The sequence below is a fragment of the Ailuropoda melanoleuca genome, chromosome 5, assembly GCF_002007445.2.
Source record: "Ailuropoda melanoleuca isolate Jingjing chromosome 5, ASM200744v2, whole genome shotgun sequence".
Taxonomy (NCBI): Eukaryota; Metazoa; Chordata; class Mammalia; order Carnivora; family Ursidae; genus Ailuropoda; species Ailuropoda melanoleuca.
Genome location: NC_048222.1, coordinates 114,847,716 through 114,873,096, shown reverse-complemented (window position 1 = coordinate 114,873,096; position 25,381 = coordinate 114,847,716). Strand labels below are relative to the sequence as shown.

General features: G+C 38.0%; 1 protein-coding gene and 1 long non-coding RNA gene across 3 annotated transcripts in view; one reads left to right on the top strand and one right to left on the bottom strand.

Moving 5' to 3' along the window:
* ELF2 (E74 like ETS transcription factor 2) overlaps nucleotides 1-25,381 on the bottom strand; it is a 103,049-nt gene extending 77,668 nt beyond the window's left edge. For both annotated transcript variants that reach the window (XM_011220885.3, XM_002916136.4), the window contains exon 1: nucleotides 25,256-25,381. The gene's annotated coding sequence lies outside the window, so the exon portion shown is untranslated. The remainder of the gene's footprint in view (nucleotides 1-25,255) is intronic.
* The window catches only part of LOC117802427, a 31,188-nt gene continuing 30,134 nt past the window's right edge, over nucleotides 24,328-25,381 (top strand). The window contains exon 1 of the long non-coding RNA XR_004625833.1: nucleotides 24,328-24,640. This is a non-coding gene — a long non-coding RNA (uncharacterized LOC117802427). The remainder of the gene's footprint in view (nucleotides 24,641-25,381) is intronic.

Genomic DNA, 25,381 nt, shown 5'->3' with positions numbered 1-25,381 from the left:
ATGATCCCGGCGTTATGGGATCGAGCCCCACATCAGGCTCGTCTGTTATGAGCCTGCTTCTTCCTCTCCCACTCCCCCTGCTTGTATTCCCTCTCTCACTGGCTGTCTCTGTCGAATAAATAAATAAAATCTTTAAAAAAATAATAATAATAATAATAATTCTTATAAATACATAAATAGGATAACATATTCACAAAAACTATAAGATACCTAAGATTCAATCTAACAAAAAATGTACAAAGACCTCAATGGAGAAAATCATAAAATTCATTGAAAGGACTTAAAAGAGTCTTCTATATTTGTAGAGATAACCATGTTCATAGAAAGGAAAGCTCAGTATCTTAAAGATATCAATTCTCAACAAATTCATCTAACAAATTCAATATATTTCCAGCCAAAATCCTGAAAGGGTTTTATAAAAAACAACAGTGGAAAAAAAAAAAGTATGTAAAAGAGTAAAGGACAAATTTAGCCAAGAACCTCCTGAAGAATTACCCAACCTCGTCTATATACTTAGGCAATAAGTAAAATAAGTAATGGTGTATATAGCATCAAATATACTAATGGAACAGAATATAAAGGCCAGAAAAAGACTCGCACATATTGAAAACAATATATGACAGAGGCAGTGTTAAAATCAGTGAAAAAAATTAATAAATTATGTGGAGACAAGTAATTATCCATGCAAGATAAGAAATTAAATCATTACCTCACACCATTCACAAAACAAATTACAGGTATGCTAAAGATTGAAATATACAAAATATTTTGCAAAATTAGAAGAGAATACAGGATATCTTCACGAACTCACAGTTAAGAAGAAATTACTAGATAAGACATGGAAAGCAAAAAACAATTAATGAACTTGACTACATCAACTTTTTTTTTTTAATGCATAAAAATAGAAACCAAAAACAAAACTGAAAGACAAGAGATTGGGAAAATTTATTCTCCTCCTTCCAAAAAAAGGAGTGGGGGAAAGGAACTCCTACTAATTAATAAGAAATACATACAATCAAAATTCTATTAAAGATTTTTATATAATCTATATTAAGAGACACATTGGTAAACTGTCAAGTGAATTCTTGATAAGGTTCTAGTTCTCATGTTGAATGATGTGTGTTTATTAGATTATTAAAAATAAACAAACAGCCATGCTTGGGCTAAGTATTTAAGTGTGTCATGAATCAAGGATCATGACTCATCTAATTTTGTATAACTGGGGCCCAAGGAAGGGGGTTCAAAACCATATTGATTTTATTAGTTTCCCATCTAAAGTGTGAAAACCTGAATTGGTTCTTTTTAAATGTCATCTAAACTGAAAAATATTTACTAATCCTTTGACAAAGTCTCTTTTTTACAATTTAACAGGCTATATTAATTGTTTTTCACCAAATTGCTTCTTACTGCAATTCCTAATTTGTGAGAAAGCTGTATCAGCGCAGGGGTTAGTTATCTTGTTTGCTATTACAGCAATCATATCTAAACAACTTAACTGAAGGAAGAAGGGTAATTCCATTTATATAACATTCAAGAAAAGGTAAAACTATAGAAACAGAAAATCAATGGGAAGGACCTGATCTCTAAGGGCACAAGGAAACTTTTTGGGGTAATAGAAATGTTTTTTTATTTTTTCAAAGATTTATTTATTTGAGAGAGAGAGAGCACGAGCAGGAGGGACAGAGAATCTCAAGCAGACTCTGCACTGAGTGAGGAGCCCGACTCAAGGCTCCATACTATGACTCTGAGATCAGGACCTGAGCAGAAAGCAAGACTCAGATGCTCAACTGACTGCACCACCCAGGTGCACCTTGGGGTGAAGAAATGTTCTGTATCTTGATTGTGGTAATGACTGCACAATGCTATGAATCTGTCAAACTCATGGAATTGTAAAGATGAATTTCATATACGTAAATTAAACTTCAATAAACGACTTTAAAAGGGGGAGAACAGTGTTGAAAATTAGAGTTTAATCTATTAAAGAGACACTCTTATTCAATATTAACAATATTATGATATTAAGAACTGTAGCTTGTAATCTAAGTCTAATCTAAAAATAGTTTTTAAAATTTTTTTAAAGATTTATTTTTGCACAAGAGAGGGAGCCAGTGCACAAGCCACGGGGAAGAAGGAGAAGCAGACTCCCCACTAAACAGGGAGCCCAATGTGGGATTCGATGTGTGACTTGATCCCAGGCCCCTGGGATCATGACCTGAGCCACAGGCAGATGCTTGACCAACTGAGCCACCCAGGCACCGCCCATCCATATACAGTTTAATTCACAACTGATTCCTGCCTATAGAATCAGTAAATTCTCTCCCCAAAAATCCTTATTATTCTTAGCCATTTTACTGGTAAAATTAAATGTTTTTAATATGGAACTCAATTTCTGAAATACTTCTGATTCATATATTTATTGTCCCATTTTTAAAATTACCTACAGGGGGCGCCTGGGTGGCTCAGCGGTTAGGCGTCTGCCTTCGGCTCAGGGCGTGATCCCGGCGTTGTGGGATCGAGCCCCGCATCGGGCTCTTCCGCTATGAGCCTGCTTCTTCCTCTCCCACTCCACCTGCTTGTGTTCCCTCTCTCGCTGGCTGTCTCTATCTCTGTCGAATAAATAAAATCTTTAAAAAAATTAAAAAATTAGGGGCGCCTGGGTGGCACAGCGGTTAAGCGTCTGCCTTTGGCTCAGGGCGTGATCCCGGCGTTATGGGATCGAGCCCCACATCAGGCTCCTCTGCTATGAGCCTGCTTCTTCCTCTCCCACTCCCCCTGCTTGTGTTCCCTCTCTCGCTGGCTGTCTCTATCTCTGTCAAATAAATAAATAAAATCTTTAAAAAAAAAAATTTAAAAATTTAAAAAAATTACCTACAAAGCGACAGGAATTATATATATAGCTTAAAATCCCAATATAAGTCTCAATAATAATAGTTTTACCATGTATTTTTCTAGTTATTGAACCACATAATTTTATGCATTATCTATTCATCCTTAGGCCCTATGAAATAGGTATAATTATGCCCCTTATTACATGAAGACTATTTTGACAGTATGCTTTATATTTAAGAGCTAGTATGATTTAACAGTTAAGAGCCTGTTGGCTACTACATCCCCAGAACACAATAGGTATTCAGCAAATATTTGTTGAATTTTGGCTTTACCTCTGACCAACTATGTAATCTTGGACAATTATTTATCTCTTTAAACTTCAATGTCCCCATCCACAATAAGATAAACAACTCTGGGAAGTAGGTGTGTTTAGTTCTTTTCATTCCTTACTAAAGTGGCACATTATGAGCACTGAATGTCACTGAATTTACTATTATCATCTCTTTGATAGAATGCTGGAACTATATCATATTGCTAAAGCTTCATGTAAGAATAAAGCAGTAGCAGAATAGATGATAATACCTAAAACCTAATTGTTCCTCATGCAAAATTGAGATGTTCATTCTTATAATTTATTAAAACAAAAACTAGCACAAGTTTTTTTTCTTTTTTTTGTATAACATTTTAAAGGTATAAAAAGCAGGGGCACTTGGTTTTCAGTCGGAAGACCATGAGACTCTTGATCTCAGGGTTGTGAGTTTGAGTCCCATGTTCAGTGTACAGATTATTTAAAAATAAATAAATAAACAAACTTTTAAAAATAAATAAGGGGCATCTGGGTGGCTCAGTTAAGCACCCAACTCTTGATTTCAGGTCAAGTCATGATCTCAAGTTCCTGGCATCAAGTCCTGCACTAGGCTCCACACTCTTGGAGTCACCTTAGGATTCTCTCTCTCCCTCTCCTCTGCCCCTCCCCTCATTCGCATTTTCTCTCTAAAATAAAATCTTTAAAAAATTTAAATAAAAGGATAAACAGTAAACTAATGAATCTTCTAAAAAAATATTCCTTTGAAATGGGAATGAGGTCATCTTTGAGGGAACTAAGTCTAAGGAGTATACAGTTTGGAAATATTTGGGCCCACAAGTCAGGACTGGAAATAATTTTGGCAGCAAGGGTTCATGTCATGGGACCTACTTCAGGGCAAGGTGACTGATCTAGATATTTAAAATTGGATGCTAGGAATTTATAGGTTAAGAGAAATTTATAGGATAAATGCAGTTGCAGAAATTGCATAGGATAAAAGAAAATGATTTTAATCTGGAAGCGATCTTAGAGTTCATTTTACAGGAGAAAAAACAGATGGAAGAGAATAATCGGATGACTGAGTGAAATAACTTGCCAATCATAAAAAAAGTTTTGCATTTCAAGAGTCCCACACCATGGATAACAATAGCTTAACATCCTCATTTACTCATGGCCCTGACATCGTTATCCAATTAAGATACATGTCCTTAATCTTATATATTCATATGTGAAATCTGTATGAATGACATATAGATAAGAAGTGAATTTAGATAATCTGTGACTTCATCTAAATTGTTTAAAATACTTTTTTAAAGATTTTATTTACTATTTTGTCAGAGAGAGCAACACAGAGAGAGCACAAGCAGGGGGAGCAGTAGGCAGAGGGAGAAGCAGGCTCCCTGGGATTCTGACCTGAGCCGAAGGCAGATAGATGTTTAACCAACTGGGCCACCCAGGTGTCCCTGTTTAAAATATTTTGATGCTTTCCTTGAAAGCATGCTTTGGTTGGTTTCTTCAACCAAAGAACTACAATGGCAAGGTTCCCAGATGTAACCTAACCAATGCTGACTTGTTCAACCTATTTTATGATGATTAAAATCTAATAGAAAAGTATCATCTAAAAATACGTGGGGACATGTGGGTGGCTCGGTTGGTTAAGCGTCCAACTTGATTTTGGCTCTGGTCATGACCTCAGGGTTGTAAGACTGAGCCCAGCATCAGGCTCCGTGCTGGGCGTGAAGCCTGCTTAAGATTCTCTCTCCTTTTCCCTCTGTCCACCCCCACACTTGCACACGCACACGCATGCACTTCCTCTCTCTTAAAAAAAAATAAGGAATTTAAAAACACTTTGAATAATCAAACTTTACAGTTATTTAAAGAACTGATGAGCAAAGAGACAGCAAGACAAAATCAACCTGATTTGGCTGCCTACCGTCACCACTGGAGCTAAGAAATGATATTGCTGCCTAGTTACACTCCTTTAATATTATGATCTTCCTAATCTCTGTTACCATTTCACATAATGCTCAAATTCTACAGCACCAATAATAAGAGTCAGAATAAGTCTATGGAGGAAGCAACCACATCAAGCACATTTTAGAGTTCAGCCTATCTCGGGGTGCCTGGGTGGCGCAGTTGGTTAAGCCCCTGGCTCAGGTCAGGATCTCAGGGTCCTGAGATTCAGCCCTACCTCAGGCTCTGTGCTCAGCGTAAGTCTGCTTGGGTTTCTCTCGCCTTCTCCCTCGCCCTCTACTCCCCCACACACACACACACAAAATAAATAAATCTTTAAAAAACTTATAGAATCCAACTTATCTTGAGGTTGAAGGTAAGCAACGAAGTTTTGATTATTTATCAATAACCCCAAATTTATGTGACTATCCATTCTCAGACTTCATGAACTATTTGCAAGAAAAACTAAATTGTGGGAATATGTTTAGCCATGTATATTATGCAAATAAGCAGATTTTCAAATCAATTAAGAACCAGACAAAAGGACTTGTACTACGGGATTTAGTTGGGAAAAAGTAACAAAGTCAAGGCTTATGCCCTGACTATTGCTCAGATGTTTGGAAAGCCTAAAGTCTGGTCACAATAGCCTCTTATTTATCCAAAAACAGATACATAAAAAGCTATAGAAGACTTGTTTCAACTGGCTTATGGTAGTCAAGCAACTCCTTTATAAGAGGCAAGGGCTAGAGGTGGTTGGGATATATGGTAGACTCCCAGTCATTAAGAAAACCTAAAATCGAGTTAGGTTCTATTCCAGAAAGCAAATTGGGGGAATTTTTCTTTCTTAAGGTGGGATAAATTGCTAGTCCAGCAACTGCCATCCTAAGGATCTTAGTGTATTTATTTCTAAAACCTTAGCCAACTTCCTCACTTTCCTGATTTAAAAGGGAAGCAGGGGCGCCTGGGTGGCACAGCGGTTAAGCGTCTGCCTTCGGCTCAGGGCGTGATCCCGGCGTTGTGGGATCGAGCCCCACATCAGGCTCCTCCGCTATGAGCCTGCTTCTTCCTCTCCCACTCCTCCTGCTTGTGTTCCCTCTCTCGCTGGCTGTCTCTCTCTCTGTCAAATAAATAAATAAAATCTTTTAAAAAATAAAAAAAAATAAAAGGGAAGCAAAACTGCCTTATATAAGAATCTTTTTAATATTCTGGTTTGATTAGGATATGAATCCATTAAAATGAATTTATACTAGAGGAAAGTCAATAACTAGCTTAGTTTAGAGTATGTTTTCTTCTTTTTCCAAACAATAAAGGGATAATAACAGGTAACACTGATACAGCACTTGCTCTGTGCCAGGCATTGTTTTAAACTCATTATATGTGTTAATCTATTTAATCTACACAATCCTACAAAACAGGTATTATCATCCTCATTTTAAATTAGGGAAAACTTGAGGCATGGAGAGATTCAAATCATTTACCCAAGGTCAAGCAACAGGCAAGTGACAGAGTCACAATTTCAATGTAAGCAATCTGGCTCCAGAGTCTATCTATGCTTTTAATCTTTAAGTTTTTCTGCCTCATGATTATACAAGTGTGTTTGTTTTTGTCTTATTAAAACTATGAAAGAATCACATAGTACCTCTCCCACCCCACCCTGGGAGATTTTTCTACCTAATTTCTTATTGGCCCATAACATGGGCTAATTAGAAGGCTTAAAATATGTTAAGTGGAAGTTATATATATCTTATCTGCTGCATTAAGTATATAGATTTTCCTTTCTCTTTCCATAAAAGGGGGAGGCATGGGCAGGGGGATGAATTCTTTAACTCACAAATTCTCTCATATAAGTTCTGTAGGCTTTAGGGAGAAAGTGACTACATGAGAAATTCTTTCTACTTTGCTCTCTTCATGGTTGAGCTTGTTTTTTAGAAAGAAATTTTGGCCTGGAATTCTGTATTAGCAACAAAGATTCTCAGATACCTTATATCCTAATTCAGGTTTACCCATATTTCAAATAAAAGAACTACCTGAAACCAAAATATAAATGTTTTCATAGTGCTAAATAAAAAGGCCCCTTGCAGGGGCACCTGGCTGGCTTGGCTGGTAGAACGTGCGACTCTTGATCTCGGGGTTGTGAATCTGAGCCCCAGATTGGGTATAGAGATTACCTAAAAATAAAAATCTTTCAAAGTAAATAGGTAGGTAGGTAGGTAGGTAGATAGATAGATAGATAGATAGATAGATAGATAGATAGATAGATCGATCTCCTGCAGAAGCAATTGGGGAAAAAGTACATCTACTCTCCCACTTTGAGGGCTGAACTATGTACAAGGGGATCTCTCTACCTAATTAAGCCAAGGTTTACAGCTCCCTCCTCCAGGCCTGGAACATGGGCACATATGGGCCCATAGAATTACACTGAATGGATGAATGAACAAATGCATGTTTATTTTTACTTGAAGGACTAAATATCATCTTCCCCATTGTACCTAGGACTCTAATCACCAGGCAAAGGTAAATAAACTCTTTCCCCAGAGGCTAAAATACAAATATTCAACTTCAGCAGGGCAGAATCTCTTTTAGTCTTAAAAGACGTGTGTTGGGGCGCCTGGGTGGCACAGCGGATAAGCATCTGCCTTCAGCTCAGGGCGTGATCCCAGCGTTGCGAGATCGAGCCCCACATCAGGCTCCTCTGTTATGAGCCTGCTTCTTCCTCTCCCACTCCCCCTACTTGTGTTCCCTCTCTCGCTGGCTGTCTCTATCTCTGTCAAATAAATAAATAAAATCTTTAAAAAAAAAAAAAAAAGAGGTGTGTCAGGAGTCTCGCAGATCTCAGCATATGGTTGCATTCATGGATACAGTAAGGATATGTAGCAGGCAATAAAGGAAAGCAACACAGGTATAAAATGGAGGAATCCATCAGCAGGCTTCCTCATACTCTCTGCTTCCCATGAGAGGAAGGCATGCAGAATTTACCCTTCCCCCTGCAACAAAAATGCACCAACATATATGCAATGTTTCTGTCCAGGGAAGCCCATCAGAGATGCGGCACCCAAAGTTCTATTGAGGCCTGTTCACATGGGTACCCTCTGCCTCATGTATACCAAAATTCCAGACCCCCAAAAGGAAAGCAGGTGTTCAACATAAACCATATTGTTTGCACAAACAGTCTAGGCACAGTGAATCATCCTTTTTTTTTTTTAAAGATTTAATTTATTTATTTGAGAGAGCGAGTGCGCATACGAGCAGGGGGAGGGGCAGAAGCAGAGAGAGAAGCAGACTCCACGCTGAGCTGGGGAGCCCAATGTGGAGCCCAATCCCAGGACCCTGAGATCAGGACCCGCGCTAAACTAAATGCTTAACCAAATGAGCCACCCAGGCACCCCACAGTGAATCATCCTTATCAGTTACTGGAAACACTCTGAAAGCCAAGTTCCCAGATGCTAGCCATGGGCCAAACTTGCAAACAGGCCTTTCTAAGGAGAGCAGTGTCAGACCTACTATGTTAATTCTTTTCTGCGCAGAAAGTTATTTAACTTCTTGAAGTCTCAGACTCATCTGTAAAAAGGAAAAAATAACAGAAACTACTTCACAGCTACCATGATTATTACAGTGTAGCTATCATGGTATTGTTATCCAGTGTGATGGCAAGACTTCACAAAGATTAAAAAAAAAGAAAAGACTTCATAAAGATCACTTTGCAATAATGATGAGGACTACAGAAATTTACAGATAATTAAAGCTTCAACTTAAAACTTAATCTTCAACCCAGCAGCAACTTTTAGAAGAGGATAAAAACCATAATGATCTGGAATGAAGAGGACATAGACCCCATCTTTCTCCCGTAAAAGATATGGCAGAATTAAAATGCTTTATCATTATAGACTGATATTATGATTGAGTTTAAGTGCTTAGATATGACATAGTAGAACAGCATCTCCACTTCCAAAAATTAAGTAAAAATTCATGAAGGCAGACTTCCTGGAACATTCTCAACCCACCCAGATCACAAAATAAAACATAAAACATGAGCTTTTCCTGGAAGTTTATTTAAGCACACTATTAGAGAACAAAAAAGTAAGAGGAAACAATTCACTAACCCTTTTACAAATGAATATACTTTCTAGTTCTTACTAATTATAATCACAAATTAAGATAATCATTAAACTTAGATTTAGAATGGCACATATTTAACATAGAATTGAGATTTATAAGGAAAACTTATTTTTCATTCATGTATCTAAATGATACACACTGCAAGGTTATAAATAAAATTACTCAAATCGGACAATTTACTCATGAAAACACTGAAATTTTGGCCTTCAAGTATAGGTAAGAGATCGAAGGATTCTGAGAATTAATATTTATTCTAAATCACTATATTATTTGTTGGTTTTGTCCCCAATTCATGAATGTAACTTTTCTTACATTATTTATAAAGCTTAACCCTATAATCAATCTATCACAATGTCCCTCTAAGTTTCCTCATTATTGTTGATTATGGCTGAGTAGAAACCTATAGCACATATAAATTACCAGATTAGAGAAATTTTTTGGTTTTGTTCTTTGGCCAAATTTATAATCCAATAATACAAATTAACATATGCTAGCTTAGGAACCAAAACAAATTAGCTTTATTCTATCTTAAATGAACCATATCAAGGATACTAAAGACACTAGACAACAGATAGAATGTTTTTTAATTGTCTGGATTTATCCTGTCCCAAATCATCTTTTTGTCATTCCTCTGTAATGAAGTAAAAGGTAAAGGGTGTTTTTTACATGTTTAATGCAAATCTTTCTACCACCCCACCAACACAAACTAGAATATAAGCTCCATTAGAGCTGAGCCACAGCTCCATTAGAGCTGAACCATAGCTATATACACCTCTCAGAAGAGTGTCTGGCACATAACAGACCACAATTTCAACTCCTGACTCAAGTTTTCTTGTTCTTGACTTCCTTCTTCTTTTCTACTATCACTAATATATATACATATGCATCCTTTGTTAAGCCACTTTAAATCATTTTGGGAAAAAGTAAGCACCTTTTAACAACTATACATACAATACTGAATATAGCCAGATTAAATGGTTAGTGAATAAAGGGGCAAAGAAATATATTCAGATACACACTGTAAATCAGTATTAACACAGAATTAGAGTAATTTAAAAATGTCTTCCAAATTATGATATATCTGAGTTGATTTGATACAGCTAATTTATTTGAAATTATTTTCAATATATTTTAAAACGCTAAAAAGGTATATCTTAAATATTATAGAAAAGTACATTTAATTTTACTTATTTTTATTTATTTGAGAGAGAGAGAGGGCACGAGAGGGGGGCAGGTGCAAGGGAGTGGGAGAAGCAGACTCTCTGCCGAGCACGGAGTCCAACACAGGGCCCAATCCCAGGACCTCAGGATCATGACCTGAGCCAGACGCAGCCACTTAACCAACTGAGCCACCCAGGCACCCCTAGAGAAGTACATTTAAATATTTAAAAAAAATACATGACATTATAAAGGGAAATACTGGAGATTACTATTTACTTTATAAAAACCATATCTTGGGGCACCTAGGTGGCTATTGCTTAAGCATCTGCCTTCAGCTCAGGTCATAATCCCAGGGTCCTGGGATTGAGCCCCACATTAGGCTCCTTGCTCAGCAGGGAGTCTGCTTCTCCCTCTTCCTCTAGCCCCTCTCCCAACTCGTGCTCATTCTCGCTTGCGCTCTTGCTCTCTCTCTCAAATAAAAAACAAAACAAAACAGAAAAACCATAGCTTACTGTTTTTTTGATAAACAATAGTAGTACTTTGAAAAAATAGTTTATCTTCAAAAATTTTATTCACATAAAGCTTTAGAGGTTTAATCTGTTTAATCTGAAGTAAGTTGAACTCCTAATTATTTTATGTTAATGTTAGTTAGCCAAACAAAAATAACCGTGACTGGGGCACCTGGGTGGCTCAGTTGGTTAAGCATCTGACTTTGGCTCAGGTCATGATCTCAGTGTCCTGGGATGGAGCCCTGCCCAGCAGTAAGTCTGCTTGTCTCTCTGCCCCTCCCCCATCCCTGGCTCCTGCGAGGCTCACTTGCACGCTCTCTCTCTCTCAAATAAAAAAATAAAATCTTTTAAAAAAAATAGTAAGAATAACGTGACTGTTTTTGCTAGTGAAATAGAGGGGGAAAAAGTTATATTTAGAAAGTCAGTCATCATACAACTAACTACATCATGTTATCTATATATTTTAGCCCATAATTATGAACAGTTGAAAGTATAATTTTATAATACTAACATGAATTGGTCAAAATTGTTATCATAAGAATCTCTGCCATTGCTATAAGTGTACTACAAATTTAAAGTTTTCTAGATACTGGTATTTTATTTTATTTTTAGGTAGCTAAATTTCAAGGAAGAAACATCAGGGAAGTTATTTTCCCTGCTGTTCTTTATAAAGCTAAAATCATTTAGAGAAGATCCTACATATATTTACTCACACTCAAAAACTGTTACAGAAAAAAATTACAAACTGAGTTGCAAATTAACTCTTTAGTCAAGAATGAAGGTCACTACAATATTTTTCCAGTGGGTTCCCACCACATTTAGAAAAAAGAATTTAAAGTCTTAAACATGGTCTATATAAAGATCAACCCAGGGTTAGCCCATCCCACTTCTCTAACCTCATTCACCTTTCATCTCTTTCACTGGCTTGCCAAGCTCTGACTATGGTGGCCCTATTCCCACAACACAACAAGCTTATTCTGTACTTCCTATTCTCTAGGCTACAGACTCTTCCAGATCATTCACATACTGAATCCTCCTCACCTACCATACAAATATCACCTCAAGTACCCCCCTTCAGAGACTTTTCTATCATGGCTCCCCTGTTCCAATTATATTCCATTGCCATGTAGCTCCCCCCATCATTCTCTATTTGATATCATATTACCCTATTTTGTTTCTTCATTATATTTATCACAAAAATTATTTTATGCATTTATATTAAATGTTTGTCTCCTCCACCAGAATGTAAATTCCATAAGAACAAGTACTGCTGCATTTATCTTTTTACTGCAATCTCTCAAGGACCTAAAATGAATTAATACTATACTATTAAATGTACAGGCTGAGATGAAGATGTTGATATTTTGTAACCATTCTCACACATATTGCTCTCTTAGGCTTCTTCCTTTTTTTTCACCCATTAGCACTTACCATGAGAGAACTGGTTAACTCCAAGAAATATGGGCAAACAAGCAGATGTTATCCTGTATAATCAGTTCAGAAACTGACTCAAAGTTTCAGAATTAATGGTATATCTTTCAAATTATACACTGATCCTACATACCAGTAAACGTTAATAATTATGCATAAACTTATATTTAAATAAAAACTATCAGATAAAATTTAGCATTTATGAGTAATATATATTCATGCATATCATGAAATACAGATGAAAATTACTGAACATAATTTAGAAATAAAACAAGCATCATTTTAGAATTTAACACATAGTGGTGTGTTTTTTTAAACAAACCTTTTTTTTTTTTTTAAGATTTTATTTATTTATTTGACAAAGAGAAAGGCAGCAAGACAGGGAACACAAGCAGGGGGAGTGGGTGAGGGAGAAGCAGGCTTCCCGCTGAGCAGGGAGCCCAATTCAGGGCTCAATCCCAGAATGCTGGGATCATGACCTGAGCCGAAAGCACACGTTTAACAACTGAGCCACCCAGGCGCCCTGAATTTAACACATAGTTTAGATAGCATCTTCTATTTAGAATGTTATTTTATCTGAAATTAAAGAAATCATGTTTAAAGAATTAAAGGAAAGCATAACAGCTATAACTCAAAAAATGGGCACTCTTTTTTTTTTTTTAAGATTTTATTTATTTATTCGACAGAGATAGAGACAGCCAGTGAGAGAGGGAACACAAGCAGGGGGAGTGGGAGAGGAAGAAGCAGGCTCATAGCGGAAGAGCCTGATGTGGGGCTCGATCCCGTAACAACGGGACCACGCCCTGAGCCGAAGGCAGACGCTTAACCGCTGTGCCACCCAGGCGCCCCCAAAAAATGGGCACTCTTAATAAAGATATAGGTATCACATTAAAAAAAAAACAGGAATAAATGGAAATTCTGGAGATGAAAACTATGATTCAAGAGCTGAAAAGTACAACAACCAAAACTAAAAATTCACTAGCAGAGCTCAATAGCAGATTTGAGATGACAGAAGAGTCAGTGAACTTGGAGATATATCAATAGAAATTATGAATTCTGAAGAACAGAAAAAAAGAATTTCAAAAAATGAACAGAGCCTCAGAGACTTATGGGATACCATTAAGCACCCAACATGCATGTAATGTGAGTTCCAGAAGGAACAAAGAGGGAGAAAAGGACAAAAAAAATATTTGAAGAAATTATGGTCAAAACTTGCCAAACTGTTAAAAAATATTAATCTATAGATTCAAGTTTAATGAATCCAAAGTAGGATAAACACAAAGAGATCCACACCCAGACATTTCATTACTGAAAGCCAAAGACAGAGAAAATCTTAAAAGCACAAAGAGAAAAACAATGGAAGCCAGAAAGCAAGAGACAACATAGTCAAGGTGTGCAAGAAAAAAAATCTGTAACAAAGAATTCTATAACCAGCAAAACTGTTCGTCAAAAACAAAGGCAAAATAAAAACAATCCTAAAAAACAAAGACTGAAATAATTCATTGATAACAGACCTGCCTTACAAGAAATCCTAAAGGAAGTACATCAGACTGAAAGAAAATAATCAGCCCATAACTCAAATACACAAAAAGAAATAAGAAGCACCATAAAAGGTAAACATATGTATAAACATAAAAGACTGCTTAATATTTTTTCTTCTCAGGGCGCCTGGGTGTCTCAGTCAGTTAAGCATCTGCCTTCAGCTCAGGTCATGATCCCAGAGTCCTAGGACTGAGCCCCACATTAGGCTCCCTGCTCAGCAGAGAAACTGTTTCTCCCTCTCTCTCTGCCCAATGCTCCCCTTGCTTGTGTTCTCTCTCTCTCTGTCAAATAAATAAATAAAAGCTTTAAAAAGTATTTTTTTCCTTCTCTTAGTTGTTTTAAAAGACATACAACTGCATAAAAAATATAAAACAGTGCTGTCAGGCTTCTAACACATAAAAACTTAATACATATGACAATACTAACAAATAGGATGGGGAGGAAATGGAGCAAAGTTTCTACATTTTACTATAATTAAGTTAGTCAATCTGAAGTAGACTGTGACAAAGACACATATTGTAATCCCTAGAGCAACCTAAGAAAATAACCCAAAAGATCTAGTTAAAACACTAACAAAGGAATTCAAATGATACTCTGGAAAATACCTATTAATTCCAGAAAAGGCAGAAGAGGGTGAGCAAAGAAATAAAAAAGAAATGAGAGGGGGCACCTGGGTGGCTCAGTCGGTTGAGCATCTGCCTTCAGCTTAGGTCATGATCCTGGGGTCCTAGGACTGAGCCCCACATCAGGCTCCCTGCTCAGCAGGGAGTCTGCTTCTCTCTCTCCCTCTGTCCCTCTCTCACGCGTGCACGCATGCTCTCTCTCTCAAATTAAAAAAAAAAAAAAAAGAAATGAGATACTTCATTGCAGATATAAATCTGACTATCAGTGATTACATTAAATGTGAACAGATTAAACCCTCCAATCAAAAAGCAGAAATGGTCATGCTTTTTAAAAAAACAAAGCATGTTAACTACATGCTGTTTATAAGACACACTTTAGACTCAAAAAACAAATAGATTGAAAGTAAAAAGATGGAAGAATATTTGCAATACAAACAGTAAGCATAAGAGAGCTGGAGTGCCTACACCAATGCCAGACAAAATAAAACTAGAGACAAAGAGGAATCTTTCATAATGATAAAGGTCAGCTTATCAGTAAAACAATTATGTACATATAGCATAACTAACACCAGTACCCCCAAACCATGGAGCAAAAATTGACAGAACTGAAAGGAAAAATAAATATTCCAATAATAGGTATTTCAATCTGTCTCTCAATAATTGATAGTATGGCTAGACAGAAATATCACCACAGACACATAAGGCTTGAAACATTCCACCCAACAACAGCAGAATACATATTCTTTTCTAGCACACAGGGAACATTCTTCAGAAAAGATTACAAACTAGGCCATAAAATTGTCTCAATAAATTTAAAATGAAAAAATTATACAAACTGTATGTTCTCCTACCACAGGGGAATTAAATAAAAAATCAACAACGAAATGTGGCGAATCCCCAAATAATTGGAAATTAAACACTACATTTCTAAATAATCCATAGGTCAAAGAAGACATCACAAAGGAAATTTAAAAATATTTAAAAGTGAATAAAAATTTTAAAAAGCAAAACATAAGGGCATCTGGGTGGCTCCGTTAAGTGTCTGCCCTCGGCTCAGGTCACGATCCCAGGGTTTTGGGATGGAGCCCCATGTCAGTCTCCCTGCTCAGCTGGGAGTCTGCTTCTCCCTCTCCCTCTGACCCTCTCCTGACTCATTCTCTCCCTCTCTCTATCATAATAAATAAACACATAAAATCTTTAAAAATATTATTTAAAAACAATAATAAACAAAATCTTTTTAAAAATAAAAATAAATAAAAAGAACATTAAAAAATGCATAGGATGCAGCTGACCCAGTGTCTGAAAGGAAATTTAGACCTTTAAATGCCTATATCAGTAAAGAAGAAAGATCTCAAATCAATAGCCTACACTTCTACCTTAAGAAGCTAGAAAAAGGCAAACTAAACCCAAAGCAAGCAGAAGGATGGAAATTATAAAAGTTAAAATGGAAATCAGTGAAATAGAAAACAGAAAGGGGGGGGAATCAATTAAACCAAAACTTGTTTCTTTGAAAATAGCAGCAAAATTGACAAACTTTTAGCTAGAATGACCAAGTAAAAAAGAGAGAATACACATGCTACCAAAATTAAGAATGAAAGAGGGACATCACTACCCGCACTAGTAAAATTAGAAGTACATACAAGAATATCGTGAACTTTTTGCCAAAAATATTAAATAATTTAGATGAAACAGACAAATCCCAAGAAGCAATTACTGAAACTACTTCAAAAGGAAGCAGAAAATGTGAACAGACCTGTAACAAGTAAAGAAACTGAATTAGCAGTTTAAAAATTTTCCAAAGGAACAAAACCCAGGCCCAGATGCTTTCACTGGTAAATTCCATCAAATGTATTAAAAGAAAGAATAACACCAGTCATTCACAAACTCTTACAGAAAAAAAAAAGAGGAAACACTTCTCAATTCACTTTATGAGGCTAGTATTTCTATGTTACAAAATCCAAAGACATCACAAGGAAAAAAAAAGAAAACTACAAACCAGTATCTTTCATAAATATAGATACAAAAACGTTCAACTAAACATTAGCAAAGGAAAGCCAGCAACTATAGTAAGAATCATATACCATGACAAACAGATTTATCCTAGGACTAAGGCTGGCTTATTATCTGAGAATCAATTAATATAACATACAATATCAATGGAATAAAGGACAGGAACCACATGCTCATCTGAGACACTAAGGTGACCAACCATACTGATTTGTCCAGGACAGAGGGGTTTCCCAAAATGCAGGAATTTCAGTGCTAAAACTAGAACAGTCTTGAGCAAACTGTGACAGTTGGTCATGCTAACAGATGCAGAAAAAGCATGTGACAAAATCTAATACCCATTCATGATAAAAACTCAGAACAAATACTGCATTGTACACTTAAAAAGTTCAGAAAGTAGATTTCATGTTAGATGTTCTTACCACAATAAAACAAAAAAAATTTAAGTATAAGATATATGCACTGAAATTACAAAACATCACTGAGAAAAATTAAAGATCAATAAATCAAGAGAAATTTTCATGTTTGTGTATTAGAAAACACAATATTTCAAGATTTGAAATTCTCCCCAAACTGATCTACAGATTCAATGCATTCCCATCAAAATTCCAAAGACTGTTTTGCAGACATTAATAAGCAAATCCTAAAATTTTTATGTAGGGTCCAGAAGAGCTACAACTTTTAAAAACAAAAACAAAATTGGAGGGCTTACACTACCCAGTTTCATAAGTTATCATAGGGCACAATAATCAAGACAGAGTAGTATTAGCTAGGATAAAGACAGATATATAATGGAACAGAATTGAGCCCAGAAATAAATAAATCATTACATTTATAATCAATGGAGAAATGATATCTTTTCAACAAATATATGTTATCTTTTCAACAAATTGTTCTAAGACAATCCATATGCAACAGATGAATTTAGACCCTTATTTCACACCATACATAAAAATTAACTCAAAATAAATCCTAAACCTAGGAGCAAAAACTATAAAACATCTGGAAGAAAACAAAGGAGAAAATCCTCAAGACCCTGGATTAGGCAAAGAGTTCTTAAAACTAAAGCATGATCTATAAAAGAAAAATCTGGGAAATCAAACTCCATCAAAATTAAAATTTTGGGGAGCACCTGGCTGGCTCAGTTGGTGGTGCATGCAACTCTAGATTATGGGGTCATGAGTTCAAGCCCCACATTGGGCCTAGGGAGTACCTAAAAAATAAAAACTCTAAAAAATATATATATTTTAGAATGTTTGCACTTCAAAGGGCTTCAATTAAAAAAACGAAAAGACAAGCCGCACGCTGGGAGAAAATATTTGCAAATCATGTATCTAATAAAGGGCTTGTATCCAGAATAAAGAACTTTTACAACTTGGTGGGGGACCTGGGTGGCTCAGTCAGTTAGGCATCTGACTCTTGATTTCAGCTCAAATCATAATCTCAGTTGATTTCAATTCAGGTCATGATCCCAGGGTTGTGAGACTGAGCCCCAGGTCAGGCTCCCTGCTCAATGGGGAGTCTGCTTGACATTCTCTCTGTCCCTTATTCTTTGCCCCTCCCCCCAATAAATAAATAAATCTTTTTTTAAAACGAACTTTTACAATTCAATAATAAGGTAGAAAATGGGCAAAAGATTTGAGTGGCTACTTCAACAAATGGAATATATGAATGGCTAACAATTATATGAAAAAATCCTCAATGCCTTGAATCTTTAAGAAAATGTGAACTTAAACCACAATGAGTTAACCACTTCATACCTACTGGAATGGCTATAATAAAAAGGATAATAATAATAACATGTGTTGACAAGGATGTGAAGAAACTGGAACTCTCACACACTGCTTTTAGAAATGTAAATATATGGGACTCCCATGCGGCTCAGTCAGTTAAGCGTCTGACTCTTGGTTTCAGCTCAGGTCATGATCTCAGGGTCATGGAATCAAGCCCCACATTGGGCTCCCCACTCAGTGGGAAGTCTGCTTAAAATTCTCTCTCCCTATCCCTCTGCCCCTCCCCCCTACACAGACTCGTGCCTGTGTGTGCATGTGATTTCTCTCTTTCAAACGAATAAATAAAATCTTTAAAAAAAAAAAAAGAAAGAAAGAAAGAAATGTAAACCAATGGCCACCTTAGAAAAGAGTTTCACAGTTTCTTAAAAAGTTAAACAGATGAGCCAGCAATTCTATTCCTAGTATCTACCCAAGAGAATGAAACCATATATTCACATAAAGACTTGTATTCATATGTTCAAGCTGCATTATTTCAACAATCAAAACTGGAAACAATCCAAATGCCTACCATCTGGTCAATAATAAAATGTGGAATATCCACACAACAGAATACTATTCAGCAATAAAAAGAAACAAAGTACTGGTACATGTTATAGCATGGATAAATCCAAAAAACATCATGCTAAGTGAAAAAAGCCAGATGCAAAACACTACATATTGTATGATACGGCGCGCCTGGGTGGCTTAGTTAGTTAAGCAACCAACTCTTGATTTCAGCTCAGGTCAGGATCTCAGGATCTCGAGACTACGTCCCACTCAGCACGAAGTAGGCTTGAGATTGTCTCTCTCTTTCCCCCTCTGCCCCTCACCCTGCTTGCACGCACACACACTCTCTCTCAGATAAATAAATAAATAAAAGCTAAGGCTACATACTGTATGATTCCATTGCTATAAGCTATCCAGAAAAGGCAAATCCACAGAGACAAAACACAAATCAGCATTTGCCTGGGACCGGGTTGGAGGGGGCAGGGGAAGGGTTAACTGCAAACAGACTAGAGGTAGGTTTTGGAAGGCACAGAAATGTTCTACATCTGGCTCATAAGCTTAAACCAGTCCTGCTGTCAGTCTGTAGGCGTCAGGTATCCTGCATCTCACTGAGCCTCTGCTGTCTTCCCTCTTGCTGAAGATGAGCTCCGCCTCTCCATCCCAGGCACCTGGCCTCCTGTTGGCCCAGTGTGGAGTCCAGCCACTTCATGCAGATAAGCTCTGCCCCTGCCCACCTGCAGGACCTGTCAATCTGAGGAGATCCTGGGCTCTTCCCCCTGGCCAGCTGGGCCACCAGCTTCCTTCCCCCGACTCTGGGGGAGTCCAGGGAGGTACTGTCTTCTCAGTGCTCACAACCTTCCCTTGCTGAGTTAAAGTTTGTAAATGGTTTTAAAGATAAATGAACAAACAAATCTGGCTTATAATGATAGTATAACAATTCTATATGTTTAATAAAAATAACTGAATTGTTTATATGGCTAAGTAATATTCCACTGTACATATACATAACACAACACCTCTTCTTTATCCATTCATCAGTCAATGGACATTTGGGCTCTTTCCATAATTTGGTGATTATTATAATGCTGTTATAAACACTGGGGTGCATGTGTCCCTTCAAATCACAATTTTTGTATCCTTTGGGTAAATGCCTAGTAGTGCAAATTGCTGGGTTATAGGGTAGTTCTAGTTCTAACTTTTTGAGGAACTTCCATACTGCTTTCCAGAGTGGCTGCACCAGTTTGCATTCCCACCAACAGTGTAAGAGGGTTCCCCTCTCTCTACATCCTCATCAACATCTGTTGTTCCCTGTGTTGTTAATTTCAGACATTCTGACGGATGTGAAGTGGCATCTCAAAATATTTTGGGAAAAAATAAAAATAAAAAATAACTGAATTGTGTACCCCGAATGGACTCATTTTTGGTATTAAAAACTCAAGACACTAATTTTTTTTTAATTGAAGTGTAGCTGACACACAATATTAGTTCCAGGTATACAACACAGAGATTCAACATTCATACAGATTACAAAGTGAGATCACCACAATAAATCTAGCTACCATCTATCACCATAAGAGGCTGTTAACATAATATTAGCTATAATCCTTGCACTCTACATTGTAGCCCTGTGTCTAATTTATTTTATAACCGGATGTTTGTACCTTTTAATCCCCTTCACCTACTTTTTCCAACCCCTGCCCCATCTCCCTTCTGGCAACCACTAATTGTTCTCTGTATCTACAGGCCTGTTTCTGTTTTCTTTTGTGGTTGTTCACTTGTTTTGTTTTTTTGATTCCACATATAAGTGATATCATACAGTATTTGTCTTTCTCTGACTTATTTCATGTAGTATAATACCCTCCAGATCCATTCATGTTGTTGCAAATGGCAAGGTTTCATTCTTTTGTATGGTTGAGTAATATCACATCTTTATCCATTCACGCATTATTGATGGACACTCAGGTTGCTTCCATATCTTGCCTATACTATGTTATGCTACAATGAACACAGAGGTGTGCTTATCTTTTAAAATTAGTGTTTTCATTTTCTTCAGATATGTAGCCCAAAGTGGGTTTGTTGGATTGTATGGTAGTTCTATTTTTAGTTTGCAGAAGCTCCATACTGTTTTCCATTGTACCTGCACCATTTTGCATTCCCACCAACAGTGCACAAGAGTTCTCTTTTCTTCACATCTTTGCCAACATTTGTTACTTCTTGTCTTTTTGATAATAGCCATTCTAACAGGTGTGAAGTGTTATCTCATTGTGGTTTTGAGCGGCATTTCCTTGATTAGTAGTGATGTTGAGCATCTTTTCATGTGTCTGTTGGCCATCTGTCTGTCTTTTTGGAGAAATGTCTATTTGAGTCCTCTGCCCATCTTTTAATTGGATTTTGTTTAATATTTTGAGTTGTAAGTTCTTTATATATTTTGGATTATTGACACCCTCCCTTATCAGTTACATCATTTACAAATATCTTCTCCCATTTAGCAGGTTCCTTTTTCGTTTTGTTTACAGTCTCTTTCACTGAGCAAAAGCTTTTTAATTTGATGTAGTCCTACTTATTTTTGCTTTGCTGCCCTTGCCTGAGGAGACAAGTCCAAAAAAATATTGTTCAGACAAATATCCAAAAGCTTACTGCCTATGTTTGCTTCTACGATTTTGATGGTTTCTGGTTTTACATTGAAGTCTTTAATCCATTTTCAGTTTATTTTCGTATATGGTATAAGAAAGTGGTCCAGGGGCACCTGCTGGCTCAATCAGTGGAGTATTTGGCTCTTGATCTCAGGGTCATGAGTTCAGGCCCTACGTTGGGCACAGAGATTACTTTAAAAATAAAAAAAATTTGGGGCGCCTGGGTGGCACAGAGGTTAAGTGTCTGCCTTCGGCTCAGGGCATGATCCCTGCGTTCTGGGATCGAGCCCCACATCAGGCTCCTCTGCTATGAGCCTGCTTCTTCCTCTCCAATCCCCCTGCTTGTGTTCCCTCTCTCGCTGGCTGTCTCTATCTCTGTCAAATAAATAAATAAAATCTTTTGAAAAAAATAAAAATAAAAAAATTTTAAAAAACCAAGAAAGTGGTCCAGTATCATTCTTTTGCCATGTAGTTGTCCAGTATTCCCAGCACCATTTATTGAAGAGCCTATCTTTTCCCTATTGTAGCTTCTTGCCTCCTTTGTCAAACATTAATTGACCTTATAAGAATGGGTTTATTTCTGGACTCTATCCTGTTGTATTGATCTGTATCTGTTTTTGAGCAAGTACCATACTCCTTTGACTACTGTAGCTTTGTAGCATAGTTTGAAATCAGGGAACCTAATATCTTCAGCTTCGTTCTTCTTTCCCAAGATCGCTTTGGCTATACAAGGTCTTTTGTATACAAATAAAATTCTATATAAATTTTAGGATTATTTGTTCTACTTCTGTGAAAAATGCCATTGGAATTTTAATAGGGATTGCAATGAATTTGTAGATTGCTTCAGATAATAATGAACATTTTAACAATATTAATTTTTCTAATCCACGAGTATGGTTTATCTTTCCATTTATTTGTATCATCTTCAATTTCTTTCATCAATATTTTACAGTTTTCAGAGTAAGGTCTCTTAACTCCTTGGTTAAATTTACTCCTCAGTATTTTATTCTTTTTGATGCAATTGTGAGTGGGATTGTTTTCTTCTCTTTCTGACAGTTCATTATTAGTGTATAGAAATGCAACAGACTTATGCATATTAATTTTCTATGCTGTGTACATACCCAAGAGAAATGAAAACACATCCACAAAAAATGTGTACAAAAATGTTCACAGCAGGGGCGCCTGGGTGGCACAGCGGTTAAGCATCTGCCTTCGGCTCAGGGCGTGATCCTGGCATTATGGGATCGAGCCCCACATCAGGCTCCTCTGCTAGGAGCCTGCTTCTTCCTCTCCCACTCCCCCTGCTTGTGTTCCCTCTCTCGCTGGCTGTCTCTCTCTCTCTGTCAAATAAATAAATANAAAAACTTTAAAAAAAAAAAAAAAAAAAAAAAAAATGTTCACAGCAGCATTGTTCATAATAGCTAAAAAGTGGAAACTCAAATGTCCAATAATTAACAAATACCGTGTTATATCCATGCAACAGAATATTACTCAACAATAAAAATAATGACATAGGCTATAACATGAACGAACTGTGAAAATATTATGCTAAGTAAAAGAAACTAGTCATAAAAAATCACATATTGTATGATTCTACCTTTTTTTTTTTTTTAAGAGAGAGCAAGTGCCTGCTCAAGCAAGGAGGGTGGGGGGAGAGAATCTTAAGCAGGTCCACCCCCAGCTCGACTTCAAGACCCTAAGATCATGACCTGAGCTGAAATCAAGAGTTGGATGCTCAACCGACTGAGCTACCCAGGCACCCCTGTATGATTCTTCTCATAAGAAATGTCCAGAATAGGTTAAATCTATAGAGACAGAAAGATCAGTGGTTGCCTAGAGCTGGGGATCTTGGGGGTAAAGAAGAGTAACCAACCACTAATGGGTATAGAATTCCTTTTCAGAATGATGAAAATGTCCTAAAATGGATTATGGTGACAGCTGCACAACTCTGTGAATATACTAAAAACCACTAAATTATAGGCTTTAAATTGGTGGATTGAATGGTATATGAATTATACCTCAATAAAACGGTTACCAAACAAAACAAAGCAAAACAAAAAACTTGGTGTTCAAAGCCAACAACACTGGTGGGCCTACCACATCCAAAGTTACCAATCTATTATTTAGGACAGAAAAATCTCAAAATTTTAAGTATCTTCCAATCATACCCTCATAATTTTGTAAATGAGTATATATACCTGAAATTAGAAGCAACGATTAATCAAAGTAATTAGTTAAGTCATTAACCTTAAAAAACATGCTGACATTAAATATTCAAATTTCAAATGCCCAAGATATTTCAATTTTCTACTTCATGTGTTTATGAGGAGATAGCTCGATGATATTCATATGAACGTACTGCATAAACTGTACTGCACTACATATAAACTTTAATCATTCCTGAATTCCTTAAATGTAATTCAATAATTTCCAGGCTTATATAAAGTCATTTTTACCGTTTAAAGAAAGAATCTCTGAAACGCAAATATCCAATCCTACCTTAGTAAAGTGTACATTCTTCTGTGATTTTGGCACTATTCCGTTATTATGGCACTAGAGAAAGCGCATGATTTACCTCTCTATAGTGACTCATAGGTAAAAAGAAAAGCAAATCTGATTACCAAACACAAGATTACTGTTGTATCATCACCGGATTAAAATTTAAACCACACAGCTGAAGAAAATGTTCATGAAGGGGGGAAATTTTACAGTTTTCAAATGAAGTGTTCCCCCCTCACTCCTTTAAACAAGTATTAATAACTTAAAGAAAGGCTGTTTTGCAGCGAATCTAGGTCCCAGAAAGAGAGCCCAGGATGCTGGCACATAAACATTAGAAACAGTGCAATCTGGATTACTCTCGGCCTTATGGAATATTGTCTCTGTCCTTTATTGACATGGAATAAAAATGCCCAACTGGGGGGGGGGGGGGGGGTTCGACTACTCTGCTCGCAAAGCTGCTCCAGCAGTCAGCATCAGCCCTAGTAGACCGTTACTTTCCCGCGCCCCCAAAACATCCAGTAGCACGGTCCCAAGGGGACAGCTTCTCCAAGAGAGGATCCAGAAGGCGGTCACTGGACGCGCGTTACAGAGCCCGTTTTTGTTTTGTTTAAAAAACAGATTCCTATCACAGCCAAGCCTCCCTACCCCCGAGGGAACTGGGGGAAGTGGCAGCAGGGGGCCGGCGTGGAAAGCGAGAATAAAAGAATAACCGAGTACAACCTGCCAAGCAAGCTAGCCGCGGAGAGAAGGAAAGGTAAGAGGCGGCGATAAGGCCCGACGGGGAAGGAAACTGGTCTTCCAGCCCTCCACGCCACCCGGAGCGGCCGTAGCCTCCCAGGTCCCGCCCCGAGCTCGCTGCCCTGCCCCGGCGCCGGCCGCAGCCTCCCGCCCTACCAGACCCTCCCAGGACGCGCTTCCTCCGGAGCCGGACCCCCGCCCTGGCCTCCGCGCGGGATAAGGCGGGTCAGTTCTGTCCGCTTCTCGGCAGAGGTGACTCGCGCGGAGATGTAAACACAGCGAGACCAGCTGCGTTCANCAGCCCCCCCCCCCCCCCCCGCGCCGGGGTCCGTAACCTCTTCCCTCAGCCCTGCCCCGCGCCCCGCGCTCCCCGCGGGCAGGCGAGCAACGCGCCTTCCCCTTTCTCCAAGTCCCGCTTCCCGACCGTTGCCCGGGGGCACTCAGCCCCCTTCCCCAGCTCCCAGCCGTTGTCACCGCCACAGCCTCCGGAAAACCCTAGACAAACCCCAGAGCAAACAACACAGGCGCGGGGCGGGGGTGCGGAGGGAAGAGGCGGCACTCGGGACAGCTAGGCTTTATCGCCGCGCCCTCCGCGCTCCCTCCCACCAGCCTCGGCTGCCCGCGCTCTTACCTGCTCTCCGCGTCGCCTGGGAAGACCACGGCGTTGCTTTCCCTCCCGGCAGGGCCGCGGACTAGCACCGCCGCCGCCGTTGGCCGGGCGTCCCGAGGGAGCCGGGGCCTCCCCGGCAGCCCGAGC